Source organism: Amblyomma americanum, chromosome 3 (assembly GCF_052857255.1).
Source record: "Amblyomma americanum isolate KBUSLIRL-KWMA chromosome 3, ASM5285725v1, whole genome shotgun sequence".
NCBI lineage: Eukaryota > Metazoa > Arthropoda > Arachnida > Ixodida > Ixodidae > Amblyomma > Amblyomma americanum.
In genome coordinates, this window is record NC_135499.1 from 183,888,790 (window position 1) to 183,904,235 (window position 15,446).

The 15,446-nt window shown below is 48.5% G+C and overlaps 1 protein-coding gene across 3 annotated transcripts in view; it reads left to right on the forward strand.

Annotated features, from left to right (window-relative positions):
• LOC144125610 (uncharacterized) overlaps positions 1-15,446 on the forward strand; it is a 281,500-nt gene that overhangs the window by 162,366 nt on the left and 103,688 nt on the right. The gene's annotated exons all lie outside the window — the stretch shown is intronic.

Consider the following 15,446-nt stretch of genomic DNA (forward strand, 5'->3'; position numbering starts at 1 on the left):
GAGGCCCTTCAGCCAATTGCGTCGACCGATTTTTATGACGCCGCACCTACCACCGCGTGCGATTTCAAGCTAGGAGGTCCAAAGGTATCGGTCAAGGGGGACCATCGGTCGACGCCACTGGCTGGAGGGTCTCCTTACAGGGGAATTTGTCGGTTCGTTCTTGTGTTGTATTGGACTATAGCAGAGTTTCGTCCAAATACGGTCCGTGGATTTCTTGCAACCACAAAATGGGATAGAACATAATTTTCCTACGTAAAATTGCTCACTTGGGGGACGACCCCTCTCCACCAACCCTCCTAAATCTGCTCCTGCTCAAGAGCGTCCTGCGAACACTACGCAACCATCGCCATTCTAGGGTCTGCCTAAACGTCACTACCTAAACGGTTATCAGTACTGTACGACTCTGTACCTGGCCCTCAAGTTCCACACAGCAACGCCATCGCCTCTTCACTACGCGGTAGCCGCGTACAGAGAACCGAACGCCTAGCGTTGGCGCTAGTGGACGGTGTGTCTATCTACATAGGAATGCTGCTCCGGCGTCGTGCAGGTCATGGTTTTAACATCCCACTTGACCAAACAAAAAGAATTTAAAGAACGCACAGCCTGACCCTTTAAAAGCGCGTCCGTAGCCTATCCGCCTCGCATTACCGAACGGCCAGTGCGCGCATATCCGTACAACGCGCCGCGCAAGTTTCATTCCGCCCGGCTAGTTCTTTTTCTTGCCGCGCGGCCTCCTCCTCCCACAAGGTGGCGCCCCCCGGCGTGCGCGCAGAGCGGCGCGAGCATTCCGGTCGCCGCCGTCGGCTGCAGCGGGGCTCCCACGAGTCGGCGGCCGCCGCAAGCAGGTGCTCGATATGCAATCTCGCGGCGACCTGCGCGTGCTGCCCACGGAGGGAGGCACGCGCCCCGCGAGAGATTGCGAGCGAGATTAGTGGGAAGGAGAGACCTTTCTTCTTGCTGTTCCTCTTTCTCCCGCCGACAATGCCAAATGCGTGCGCTGCTCGGGCGAGACAGTGCGGGGCCGGTATGGCGGCGAGCCCAGGTGCACGTAGTCAGTGCATTCTATTACGGTCGCGTTTGTGACTTTTCTCCCCTCTCACTTCCTCCTTTATCCCTTTGCGTCCGGCTCCTTCTCACATTCTTGCTTGCTAGCTCTACGCGAGGATACATGTAGTGGGCTGTGCTAGTAGTTGCTTAGATATCTGACTCCGGCGCATGGTTGCAGCTAAGGGCGTCAGACACTCTGTGTTCTGCAGAAATTCCCCGTTCTCCAGAAAATCCGGTGTTGGCGTTGAGAGCGAAACATCACGGCATGTCTCTGGCAGGTGGTCCCCATTGACAAACCTAGGGAGGCATGTGGGCCACCTAGGTCATGCGACCTTGCGGCGTCGTCACAACCTGCCCACTAGATAGTGAGCAAATTACCCACCGTAGCAGGTGGCTGTTAATTTAAATTAATGATTGGTCGGTCGGGAAGAGCAACCTAGGCAACACAAGTCCCACCGCTGGGAGCACCTGCCATCGGAGAGCAGTAGTGCGTCGCTTAACCGCTGCACCACTGCGCCAGGAGGGGTGCGAGGACTCGGTATGGATGCAAAGTAGAGACCTTCTGCATATATAGGAATTAACCCTTAAGACGGAGCTTAGGTGTCCTCTCCTCCCATTTCTCTCTCTCTCTCTCTCTTTTACATCCACGCATAACTCTTGCTTGCCAGTTCCACAAAAGGATACATTAGCGAGGCTGATATAGCTACCCTAACAGCTTCTTCTGTCTTATTGGCCGCCACTATTGGCGGCCCCTGCGTCCATGCATGGCAACCTCCTAGACGCACCTTCCTTGTCTGCGTTGCAACATCCGACACCTCCTCCTGCCTGCATACCCGACGTGGACGCGCAGCTCTACCCATTGGCAAGGATGACGATGGTCATTGTCTACTAATGGCAGAAGCATGTTCGTCCGAATTCAGGAAGCGAGGGCTCTCGAAATCGGCGCGGACAGCATCGAAGGCGCGCTTGCTTCATGTTGTCACAGTGGGTGCCGCTTAGTGAGCGCTGACATAATCTGCGGGGCTGTTAGTGCCCAGCGATTGCGATACGATTACGCCACGTTTACTTCCCGAGCGCTAATATCATTCGTTCGGTATTCTGTATACGGACCATACGATCTCGGCGCACTATACAGCCATGGAGTCCAGCAGATGTGCTCACACCTTGGAGAGCTGTTGTCACCCGGCAGGACGCACCGCCAGCTGCACTTCACCCACACTGCTCCCTCCTTTCTATCTTCCGAGCTATTTCTCTTGCACTCGTCGTAACCGAGGTGACGTACGACAAGGAACTGGAATCCGAAACCTAAGATTAGATATAGCGCTTGGCGCCTTCGTCGCACTTTGCAATGGAGCGCGAAGAACAATGGGCCCAGATGGGGTGCCTGCGCGCTTCGAGCTGGAAACGGCGACTGTGGATCGCTTTTCGTCGCATTGCTCCTTGCCGTCGTTCTTTCCATGAAATTCCACCAGCGGTGGTAGCGAACATTTTCGAGCTCACCTCAGCGTAACTACGTACGAAGGGCGCCATTAGCCCCATAAACTGTCTTCAAGCACATTACGCGAATTCAGGAAGGGGGTGCGTTAGCGTTAGCAAAAAAATGGTACAAGAAAGAAAGAAAAAGAAAGGGGGAGGAAACCTAATGCAATGAAAGTAATACGCTTAGTTTCGCCCTATTTACGTAACCAACGTACGAGCGGAAGCGAGATGAAACAAAACGCCACACGAACGCTGACGCCATACTGAATGCTTTATTCCTCCAACTCTTCGTTTCTTATAGTCCAGAGTTTGACGGAATACCGTCTGGCGAGGGGCGAACATTGTAGAAATAAACATACACTCGCCAAAAGTTTCGACGAAAAAATGAAACACGACGTTTCGGGGCCCGTACGGGTCCCTTGATCACATAGAGCGCCGCATGGAAGGACGGTGGCTTGAGTACGGTTTCTTACATTTCTGCTTCCAAGCATTGGTTTTAAGTCGTCGCTTATGTGACATCTTGTTTTTTTGCAACAGCGACGAGCGTCGCCTTGCATCTTGGTCTTTTTTTTCGCATCCTAGTCTCGGCTGTTGCCTGAAGCGCGCGAATATTCGTGATAACGAGACTTGGACAGAACAGCAAACCGTGAAAACGCACCGTTACGGTGATCCAGGAATACGTCTTGTTTCGAACTTTATTTATTCAATCCTTCCACTCCTATGCTCAAACGCCGTCTTCGTCGCTTCTACTTGTGTCTCGTCCTCGTCGTCTTTTTGAGTTGTGGATGCTGGGAAAATAAAATCCTAACATCTTGTTCTAATCAAGAAAGCTACGTCGCACCCAAGGTGGAACGAGTTTTAGCTGTGTGTTTCATCATTCCCTGCGTGAAAGCAACCGACGGGAGCTTTCCTGCATGATGTGTGTCTAGGACCTGCTCGACGCGAGATAAGGACGCAAGCCAATATCTGCAGCGCAAATACTTGGAAGCGCCTATCTCTGTACTCTTCATATAGATAAAACCACCTTACTTTGTTCCTGGTTCTAGCTCTTAGACGTCGGTCATTGCTCGTTGGTTGCCGTTGCAATTTGTTAGCCGGCCCCGCCGCGTAGGTAAAGCACTGTTATAAAATCGCCAAGTGTCAGACCGTTGCCTGAGGTATACTCCCAGGAGTGCGTCAAGGCTGGCGCATGCCAGCTCCTTCATCGTGCCTTATGGCTGAAGCGCGCCAACTTTTCTGGGTCATCTGATACGCAGCTTATAAAGCACATGTTCGGAATGATTTGCCTTTTAGGCATATATGGCATGCTAATGACAGCGGGCGAGGTGCAGGCCGCTTTAATTAAGCCATATTCTCGGCGCCCTAAAGTCTTGCTAAGGGTCGGGGTGTACACTACACAAGCCCGCAGCGCTGATTGTTAGCGCGCGTCATATATACGGTCTCGAAGATCATTTATTAAAACTGGTGGGCGCTTCGGACCCCCATATTTCTTTCATAGAGATAATGAGCGCGTGCAGCTGCGCGTTGATTTGCGAAGCTAACGCTCGCGCTTTTCGATCTCTTTATGGCATCAAGGGCAGCAATGAACGGCTGCCAACCTATAATTGCAACAACATCGGCGTGACCCACCTTTTAATTCTTGGAAATCGACTATGGCGTTTTGTGCTCCTTCCTAAACCTCTATAGAGAAGTGACCAACAGCGGTGTTATCATAATTTATGCCCTCTTTAATTAGTGAAGCATACTTTATTTCCATGCTACCTGAAACCCTGAAGTGGAATTTCAAACGCGTTGGAATTAAGTGCGGTCAATCTGCTCCTTATTTATTCCGTGTTAACAGAGCACCACTACCGTTGCTAGCCTTTTCACAAGATGAAACCCCAGCGCTAATATATGTGTGTGTGTGCGTGCGTGCGTGCGTGCGTGCGTGCGTGCGCGCGCGCGCGCGCGCGCGCGTGTGTGTGTGTGTGTGTGTGTGTGTGTGTGTGTGTGTGTGTGTGTGTGTGTGTGTGTGTGTGTGTGTGTGTGTGTGTGTGTGTGTGTGTGCGCGTGCGTGCGTGCGTGCGTGCGTGCGTGCGTGCGTGCGTGCGTGCGTGCGTGCGTGTGTGTGTGTGTGTGTGTGTGTGTGTGTGTGTGTGTGTGTGTGTGTGTGTGTGTGTGTGTGTGTGTGTGTGTGTGTGTGTGTGTGTGTGTGTGTGTGTGTGTGTGTGTGTGTGTGTGTGTGTTATATCAGTCCAGCGCAGTTTCAGTGGTTAAAAGCATAGAAGGGCAGAGTTTCGAAAACTCGTTACACAAGGACAATCTGTAGTCCTCTGGCTAACGTAAACGATTCGCCTAACCAGATACATCTTCCATAGCCGACTTGGCTTCTTTTCACGACGCCCATGCATGTTCTCGGGGCGAACTGTCTCTTTTGCATAGCGTTCTCAAATTCACTGAGAGCAGGGTGTACCGGATTCCTGGCACCGCATACCACTGCAGTAGCCACTCTTTTTTTTTTTCTCCTGTGCCGCCTCGTCACTTATCTGCGGCTACCGTGCAAATCAGACATCGGCATTACGAGGTCTTGGACGCGGTCCCGGAGCAGCCTAAGCCTTATCGCGGCACGCCAAGCGATCAAGGACTGGCTGTCCGACGAGGTTCTTCGCAGCTCGCGACGGCTGTTGCTGCAGTTTTACGCGTCGCTTGTGCGCGGCCGTTGCAGCTTAGGAAAGCCGCATTTCTCGCAAGGCCGCTTGGCAAGGTCGTACTGCTAGTTAAATGATTCGCCACTGAGAAACAAAACTTGAAATGAAAAAAAAAGAAAGAAAACGGCTGCTTCTGAAACTTGTACTGATCGTTTTCCGGGCAAGCCAGTGAGCCCGAACCGGGTATAGGGTGATTAAAGGGGGATTTATCGCTCTTTCCGCTCAGTGACTCCGCAGGTAGTCCGCGCATGCGCTGTTCACGCCTGTCGTCTTCTTATACGGTGCCCGCAGGCTTTAGAAGGCGTCGGGAGCACTGCTGTGGTGGTATCCGCGTGTCCTCACCGAGTATGCAAACGGGCACAGGGGGCCGAGATCGAACGAGCGAGTCCTTGGGCCTAATCCGCTCCGATTGTTGTCAAACAAGCGACACTCGCGATCGTTCTTGTGGCAGGCGAGCGTTCTTTTTTTCGGTCCTTGACGCATATTTTCCTTTTTATTCTGCCTGATTTACACAGCTCACTTTGTTCTCGCATCGTGTTCACATGCCTGAGATTCTGTCTGATGAAGCTATACAGCCTTGGAGAAGTTCGCACTCCCTTAGCCTTTTTTTTTTGCCTCCCCCATAGCTTAATGCGACGTGTGCACCGTAAACATTTCACGAATTCCTCTCAGACTTAAGAACGTTAAGATTTTGGTGAGTGATAGGCTCTTTGCACTGCAAATTTCTCCTCTTCGTGCAGAGCTATCATCAAGTATCTCTTTATTTTTCTAATTGCAGATAATCCGTGTTATCAGTTTTGTGAACTGAAGCGTTGCAGGAATACGAGAGCGCACTGACACGCCACATACCCGTGTACTATCGCGATCAAGATTTTACGGGACGCCTATTCTCGCGAAGAAAGTTTTCTGTAGCTCTACGTCCCGACCGAGTCGCGTGGTATTGTTACCAGCAGATGAAGCATGGAAGTCCCCTCATACCTTGACACATTTCAGGCGACCGGATTAACTGGCTGCGCCGAAATGATTTTTTTTCCCGCACACGCCCGTCTCGTAAACTTTTGATCGCGATAGTACATCGGATACATAGTTCCAATCCGCGACAGCCTTAGCGATTGTTACTGGCTGCAGCTCACGCATTCCCGGATGCCTAGAAAGAACCGCCGCGAAGCGTGCGAACCGCTGAAGTTACCCTGGCGACATGAGCGCGCGCATCCGTGGTAGTTGTGGGTAGCAAATAACTGTTAATTGTTTGCAATCGCCAGCAATAGCCGGCCGTTCGTATATCACTATACAACTGCATGGTCAGCGATGGTTAAGGTGCAGAGCAGTCGGCCTTGGAAGGCGAGCGCGTGTGGATTTATTTTTTCTTCATTTGCATTGTCGGAAAGTTGCTGTGTCATGTGCTGAACAAAGCGTCTACGAGCCTGCACATTTTCACGCCAAGGCTGAGGGAGAGTGACGAATGACGGCATTGAGCCAAGTCGTGCATTCCTTGCCGCATTCGTGGATGGCGTTTTAGCAGCGGGTAAGAGAACGCCTCGGCATGCCGGTACCACTCGTGCCAGGTGATATAGTTGGGGATTAGCATATACAACGAGCATGCGCTGCTGGCAGAAGCAGTAATGGGAGCAGATGTAAAGCGACGTTCTTGAACATTTAATTTTGTTCAAGTAATGCTTTGGCTCAGGCCAGTTGGCTCGTAGTTGAAGACAACGGAGCGCATGCAATGTGGGGCAAGGAAGAAAAAAAGCACATAAAGCCACAAGACCGTCGCCACGTACCATTATTGCCTCTTCACGATCGCCTCTGTATATATATATATATATATATATATATATATATATATATATATATATATATATATATATATCTTGAGAAAGGACAGGCTCTGTCCGAAACTTCGACTCCAAATAAATCTCTGTCTAAATGAAGCGTTTCTCAACTTTGCATTTTACCTCTAGCAATCAAACACACACACACACACACACACACACACACACACACACACACACACACACACACACACACACACACACACACACACACACACACACACACACACACACACACACACACACACACACACACACACACACACACACACACACACACACACATATATATATATATATATATATATATATATATATATATATATATATATATATATATATATATATATATATATATTTATGAAGGGAGCCAACAGTCAACGAAACCAAGGTGCATAGGGGAACGTTAATTTTTTTTTTTTATAGATTTTTTTAATGTGTTATGCTTATCAGTGGGATAATAATACTTAGATTAATAAATCGCTTAAAGAAAATTACTTATAAAGCAGCAGAAAAAACAACCATGCCGCCGGTGGGATCCGAACCCACGACCTCCGAATATCGCGTCCGGTATATATATATATATATATATATATATATATATATATATATATATATATATATATATATATATATATATATATATATATATATATATATATATATATATATATATATATATATATATATATCCTCGCTATTTATTTATATATTTATACACGAGCAGGTCTTCATATAACACGTGCAAAAATGAACCAAGCAACTTGGAACTGATTTGATGTGCGCGTACATGTACTCGTGTAAAAGGGAAAAGTGTCCCAATACAAAGAAGAGTCTAAAGTTAGAAATGACAGCCAAGAATGGCAGACATCCGGTATTCGAGCATTTAAATCGCTTAGTGTGCAGGCGACAACGTGCGGCCGCATTCCCACCACTGTACCCCAGACAGTTTCCGTCAAAACAAAAGGAAAGCAGAAACCACGATACCGCTTGTCGGCGTATATATAGCCGCTTCTATCGGAACCCGCGTTATCTCGTTTTTCGCGAGACCAAGCGCGGTTCTGAAATGAGGCCTTATTAGGAACGCTGCCAAAATTAATAAGAAGCAAGGAATGCGCCGGCTTTCCGTTGTGGGCGCCCCGTTATCTCTGGCGGGGGAAAAACCGCTGTGCCTCGTCGGGCGCATGTATACACGGGGCGCGACAACCGTGCTGATGGCTGCGGCGACGAATGTGGTCTTAGAATTCAGCCCACTTCCAATTTCCCTCGAGTTCATTTGGGCTCCAAGAAGAAGTCGAACGTCGCTCCTTATCTGGCACGCTCGGGTTTCCTTTGAGAATTAAGAGCCCTAATTCTCAGAAGCGTAGACATTGTGTTGTTTCTATCGAAAGCGTTTCTGTTTTATCGTGTGGAAAATTAAAGGAGTGGGGAAGATAAATTGAAGTTGGCCTGTATTGATCGGTTACCGTGTCCTAAATGCGTATAGGCTACTGTCACTGAAATTAGAGCTCTTATATGTTGGAAAAGCTAAAAAAAAATGAAAGACTGGATTTCGGAAAGTAACTGCGGTGACTTGAAGTATACCCTTTGCCAAAGATTAAGAGCCCAGGGGGTGTGCTTCCGAGCCACACCGTGTGGCTCGCAATGCATCCTGAGCGTTGCAAATCGCCTGAAGGTAAGAATAATTTTAATCCGGCCCCCTCCGACGCGTAGAACTTTTAAGAATGCCACAGAAGCCCCATTACACGGCTTAGAAGCAAACATCCTTGGCTCTAAATTTTTGACTAAAGGCTGTACATCTTTTGTGCGAATCTCTGAGGCTAGACCAGAAAGCCAGCCACTTCTAGCGCGCAATCAGGCAGTCTAAAATGAACTCGACGTCAACATAAAAGTAACCAGTTCGAACCGAGTAGCGGAAAGAAGCGTTTCACCTTCAAATTTCTGGGCGCGTATTTTGCTGCCGCACAGGCGCCAATATAGAACCACGCACAAAATGCTCAGCTATCGAATTTTACTGGCAACAGTAATGGGAATTTTCCCCCTCAGTGTAGGTCTATTGAAGCGTCCAATGGCATTCACTAGACTCTAGTTCAACTCCTGCTTGTTTGCATTTTATTTTTTAATGACTGCCGCCTCAGGTTCCTTGAAGTGTGTGGATGGTCTCACATGTTTCGTCGGAATAAGCGCGTAGCTCTCCTATACTGACGAGCTGTAAAGCAGCGAGCGAAACTAATGTGCCCTTGAGGTGGAAGTACGCACACCTGGTCAGAAGCCACAAAAGTGCGTATCCCAGAGCCAAGGGAACCCAGCTTGCATACAAAGAGGCAACGCCACCATCACCATGGGCTGGGCCGAAACGTTGTGTTTTGCCCCGCGCCGGCGAATGCACTGAACTACGGAGGTGCGAGAATGCGTTGAGAGCATACCTGTCATATATGAATTCGAATCGAACGAAGTAAGAACAAATCGAAATTTATGCTCCAGAAACTGGGTGCTCACTTGTGCTAAAATTACTGCCCATAGTTTGACGAAGGCCTACTAACTTATTGCAATAATAGACTTAACGACTAATAGAACTATAGTGAGCGATGTAGAAAACATCCGTATGTTAAACTAGACATACGCCGCTATAGCACACACAAAAAAAGAAGCACGGTAAAGATTTATTAATTATGAAATAATAATAAGCTTTATTTTTCCATCAAAACGATGGAGGGGGCCGTGGGAAAAAGCTGCAAGACAGCTTTACTAGAGCCGACGGTTCCCTCTAAAAGGCGACATAGGAGCATACATGAACACACAGAAATTTCTACGAGAGACAACGCAAAACTGATTTTGTTTAAAACGAATACACGAGAGTAAGAAAGAAGCAAAAAAAATCAAAATTATTTACATTCATGGTGGCATAGTTCGCTAACCATAGTGCGACCTAAATCAATTCCGCTTTTATTTAGGTTATGAAGAAGTGTAGGCAAAATGTAAGATAATGTTTTCATGCAATAACTGGCATGGGGAGTGGCCACCTTCCAATACTCAGCGTGGAGTGTGATATAGGACGCACCTTTTGATTCCAGCTGTGCTAGGTTACGAAAAAAGGCATGGGTTTCTTTTAATTCACGCTTAAATGTGACACAAAGTTTATATTTTTATAATTTCTAAACAGTTATTACGTCTCATTGAAGGAACAGATCTTGAGTATGAGAACTTAAGGAACTACAGGGTTTTCTTTTAATTCACGCTTAAATGCTACACTTAGGCTATAATTACATAATTTCCAAACAGGTATTATGTCTGCTTGCAGGAGGAGATCGTATGAGAACTGTAAGGAACTACAAGCTTTTCTCTAATTCACACTTAAGTGTGGCACGTAGTCTATAATTATATAATTTCCAAACAGGTATTATGCAATACACTGTGTAGCGCAGCAAAAGACGAGGACACAAGAGACGAGCCCAAAAAGCCACGCTACTGAGGTATTATGCCACCTTGAAGGAACAGACCGTGAGTATGAGAACTGTAAGGTTTTCTTTAAAGCCACGCCTAACTGTAACACTTAGTGTGTAATTATATAATTTCCAAACAGGTATTATGTCTGCTTGAAGGAACAAATCGTGAGTATGAGGACTGTAAGGAACATCAAAACAGAGCCTATCTTTTTTCTTTTTTTTTTGCAGGATGATCACTTTTTCAAGCTTGTTGCTGTTGTAGAGCCCCTACTAAAGAGCAATAAGAAAGATGAGAGTATACACATAATTATATTTTAGTTTTTTTTTTATTCTAAAGCATAGAATCGTTCTACGTCTCGATAGAACACCAACAACACTCGTCAGGTTAGAGCAAACCGAATCAATATGAATTTTCCAAAACATGTCATTTGCGAAAAAGTAATCCAAGCATTTTTGTACTACTTACTACTTCTATTTTTATGCTCCCGTACGTAAGGTCTGCGTTTATATTCACAATTCCTGATTTATGTCGAAACAGCACAGCCCTAGTTTTATTGGCGTTTACTTCTAGCTGGTTTGCTGCGGACCATTCCCTAAGTTTTGCAAGATAGGAATTTGCTATGTTGGAGATGTGCTCGCAGTCTAAGGCAGAAAAAAATACGGTAACATCATCTGCGTATAATGTATATTTGGCTTCAGTGCATGTATTTAATTGATCATTATTATAGATATGATAAATATAAGCTTCAAGAATGCTGCCTTGAGGTACACCTTTTGCAATAGGTTTTGGTACGGCGCAGTGATCACCTATTTGAACATACTGCTGCCGAAAGCTTATGAGGTTCAAGCAATGGTCACGTACTGAATGTATTTAAAGCTTTTTGAGTAAAATGGAATGATCAATGCAATCAAATGTTTTCGTGAAGTCAACATACAGGCAAAGTACAAGCATCTTATTGCAAACTTTGATAAAATAAACACTAATGCTAGTTCTGTGTATCTGTATTTTATAAACCCAAGCTGAGCTGGAATTAAAAGGTTATGTTTTTCAAAGAAAAAAACTGAAGGGCGGTCATGAATAATCTTTTCTAAATCCTTAGAAAATATTGCGGAACACTGAAATAGGGCGACAGATCTTGATATTATCTGCACCACCTTTCTTAAATAACACTGCAACCTTAGCAAACTGCATTCTTTTTGAGAAAATAGCACTTGATAAGCAAAGGTTAAATAAATGAGTAGGAATTGGAGTAATGATGCCAGTAATATATTTAAGAAGTCGAATTTGCATACCTTCCATATCACATCTCGAGCTATCTCGAAGCGACATAAAGGCAGACCGAACTTGCTTTTCGCTGACTGGCTCAAGAAGCATCTCGAGCTATCTCGAAGCGGCATAAAGGCAGACCGAACTTGCTTTTCGCTGACCGGCTCAAGAAAAAAAGTAAACTGGTTACCGGGGTGCATAAAACTTGAAAATTCAGATACAGGAAAATAATCCCCGCTTTGCACAAAATAAGTTATTGAATACATTCGCAAGGGCGCCATTAATACTTCGGCTTCACCTATTCTATGTTTATCTTTCTTCAGGATAATTTTCTGCGATATCAAATGGCGCTCAGCTTTTCCCATAAAAGAGGAGGCCTACGGGAGGAGCCGTTTATAATTCAGCATGAAAATAGTTCTTTTTAGTTTTATTTCTTTATTCAATTTGTGTTCACGTTTTAAGCTCATTTAATTTTCGGGAACTTTAGTTTTTATGAATTGGTGGCGCGTTGTATTCTTGCGATTAATTTTTATAAGCAGCTTATATGTAATCCGAGGCTTACCTATTTTCCTACTAAGTTTGAATTTCTCAAGTTGAAGGTGGCGTTGGTGTAGTTCAGAGATGTGATCTAGAAACATGTTGTACGCCTCCTCAGTGTTTTGATTTTGAGTCGTGATGAGATATTTCAAGTCAGAATTAAGCACGTCGTTCCTGAAGTCATCTAGACGAGTAGCACTGATTAACTGAACGTTAATGAACTGTTTTTTGCAGTGACGGTTATGTCGAGTTCATAAAGGTTGGAAGGTGGTCACTCAGGTCGCAGGATATCACACCAGCAGTACTGTTTCGAATGAACAATTGAGAAACATAACAGGATTTCATAAAAGGACGTCGCCTGTGCACGCTATCTAGATCGTCCGACCTCTGCGCAAATCAGAGAGTTCGCATTTGTAAATACGCTATATTTTTTTCTTTACCTGCACACGATATGTTTGTCATCCCCCCCACCTCCCTAATATTGTCGTTCCCCCTTGGGCTCTGCAGGATTGTGTAAGAAATACATAAGTAAAGTATACAAAGAAAGTTGGCAGGTATATACTCCGAGCCAGCGGAGCACCGGCGCCTTCACAATCCGCCTGCCGCTGTTAACCAGAACAGGAAACGACAGGAATGCGACCACGCGCATTCTCGTTGGCCGGGGGATAAAAAGCAGCTGCTTCGAGATCAATTCAAGGGCGCGCTAAGGAAGCGGCGGGCCGGGCGCCCTTCTCGCGAGGGCGGAGCGCGTGTAATGCCATTGGCAGGGGCAGAAAAGGCTGCTCATTAGCTCGCGCTGCTCGCGCACGCCGTCTCGAGACAGAGGGGAGTGAAAGGGAGAGGGCGACAGCGTCAGCAGCGGCAACAGCTCGGGCGCGGGTCAGTTGTTTTCATGGTGGAAAAGCCACCTGCTGGACTCTGATCGAACTCGCGCGCACACACACACCGCCGCGGTTCGTGGGGACCCCCCTCCTCCCCTGCCAAACGACAGAGGCGTGCTTTGTTACCGAGGGCCTCTATTATTATGCAAATTGCAAAGGCCAGGCGACCGGGCCCGTCTCCTCGAGATAGGCTGTCCGGGAGCGCGCGCATGCGTATACAGCTTGTTCTTCGGACGGGAGCGGCTTGAGCTATGGACGCGTTTCTCGGCGCCGCGTTTCGCTCGGCGCGGCGCGCTGCCACGGTCATTCTTCGTCGCGTCCGGGTCTGGCCGCTGTCAGATTGCGGCGCGGTGCCCTGCTGCGGCGGGGGCAGGATAAGGATTACGGGAAGCGCTAATCCCCGCGCCGAACAGCCGTGTCGGTACACACACAAGCGGCATGGCGCAAGCTGACGGTCGTGGGTGGAGCAGAGGCCGCCGGCTCCTGCGGAGACTCAAAGCCGGTTGAGTGGGACGGCGTCGTCGCAATCCGCGGAAGACAACGCGACCCAAAGGCGCGGTTTCCTATTTATTGGGGTCCCCGCAGAGCTAAAGAATCGGCGCGACAGCAGCGGCGGAGGCGGCGTCGTCTACGTGTGTGTCCCGCGCGCTGTTGTTGTTGTACGCGCGTATTTCTCCTTTGACAACCCCGCACGGTCTTCTTGGCTTGTTTCTTCCGGAGGACACGCCTTTAACAATGCCATCCAGCCGGTCCTCGCCAATAAGGACAGGGGGCGACGCGTGGCACGTTCCCTTCCCTCGACCTCCCGCCATGAGTGTCCGTGCATTCGACTGGTTCGAGACAAGAGATTCCGTGGCCTTTTCAAAGGGGTTTCACAAAACCCATTATACGGCTTTAGAACCCGCAATCCGCGTAGATCCAGGCCTGCCTCTTTGGAGCGCGAATTATCGCTGCCCGAACGACGTCCGCGTACCGTAGCCTACGTATACCTGGCATGCGTTCGCTGGTCCTGCCGAGCTTGCCCGGACTCGCGTGGAATTCCCTAGCGCGGTCCGTGCCTCCTTTCTTACGTGGCAGAAGCGCATGCGTCGCGCGGAGACGCGCTGACGACTCTCTTATCGTTCTCCATTCGCCGCCGGGCCGCCTCCGCCCTTCGAGGGTGAATTTTAACGAAGCACCCCCCCACGCCGGCGTCGTTTGTGCCGAGGGTATTCACTTCAGCGCGTGTGCTGAGCTCGAGGTTCGTCATCGCCGTGATTCGAATGAGAGATAGGGTTGAGTCTCCCCCTCGTCCTCCGAGGCGCCTTGTTTTTCGTTCCAGCGCGAATGGGCGCAGACGCTCGAAAGAAAACAGTCAACAAGAGCGGGGCCTCGCCTCTACCGAGAGAACGCGGGAGTTACGCATATTTATTTGCGGACAGGTCACCTCTCGCCGCGCACAACAGTGTGCTTGCTTACACGGCGCTGTTACCGCCAACACTCCGCGTGGCGCGGACGCGCCCATTTCAAGGCGCCCTGCTTTTCCCCAGCCATATGCCAGCTCAGTCGAAGTGCTCGCTCCGCGTCCCTCCCTTGGCTCTATAGAGCCTACCTCTACGCACACGCCTGACCGCGGCGGACGAAGTTTCCTCAGCGAGCACCCATTGGTCACCCTGATGGCGGGCGCGCGCTTCCGCAGTAGAAAACTGCACTTTTTCGCATTTTTCTTTTCCTTTATTCATTTTTGTTAACTCCAGGCCCGCACGCTAGTCCTTGCCCTCAAGCCCAGTGCAGGCCTCGTTTGTTAACCCGTTCTCGCAACTCTTCCCTGCGGAGTAACGCACCTTTCCGTGTTAAGGGCTCGCGCTCCTGGAGAACGTTGCCTGAGTCGAGTGTGGCGTTCCGGTGTGCATCGTCGCCCATGAATATCCTGGTAGAAGTGCGTGCCTAGCGTTTCGCAGTCCGGGCTCTTTTCTCCTTCGCTGCCCCCCTTCATTCGTTTGCCTGGTGGCGTTCTTCGGAAGCAAAGGCATTCCAGCTGCTTTACTCTTTCGCGGCTCGCGCCTAAGTGCCTCCCCCTCGCGCGAGGCGGTCGTGCTCCTCCGCAGAGTCCCAATGGTACCGGGATGGGACGTGCGCCGAATACTCGCGGAAGTGGTGGAATGCAGATCAGGACGTGGAGGTCCCCCTCTGGAAGTCTGACCAGCAGCCCCTCGCCACCTCCGACCATGCTTCTCTCTTATCTATTTTTTTTTCTTGCTTTGTTTATCTCTTCTTGATGGACCAAGGTT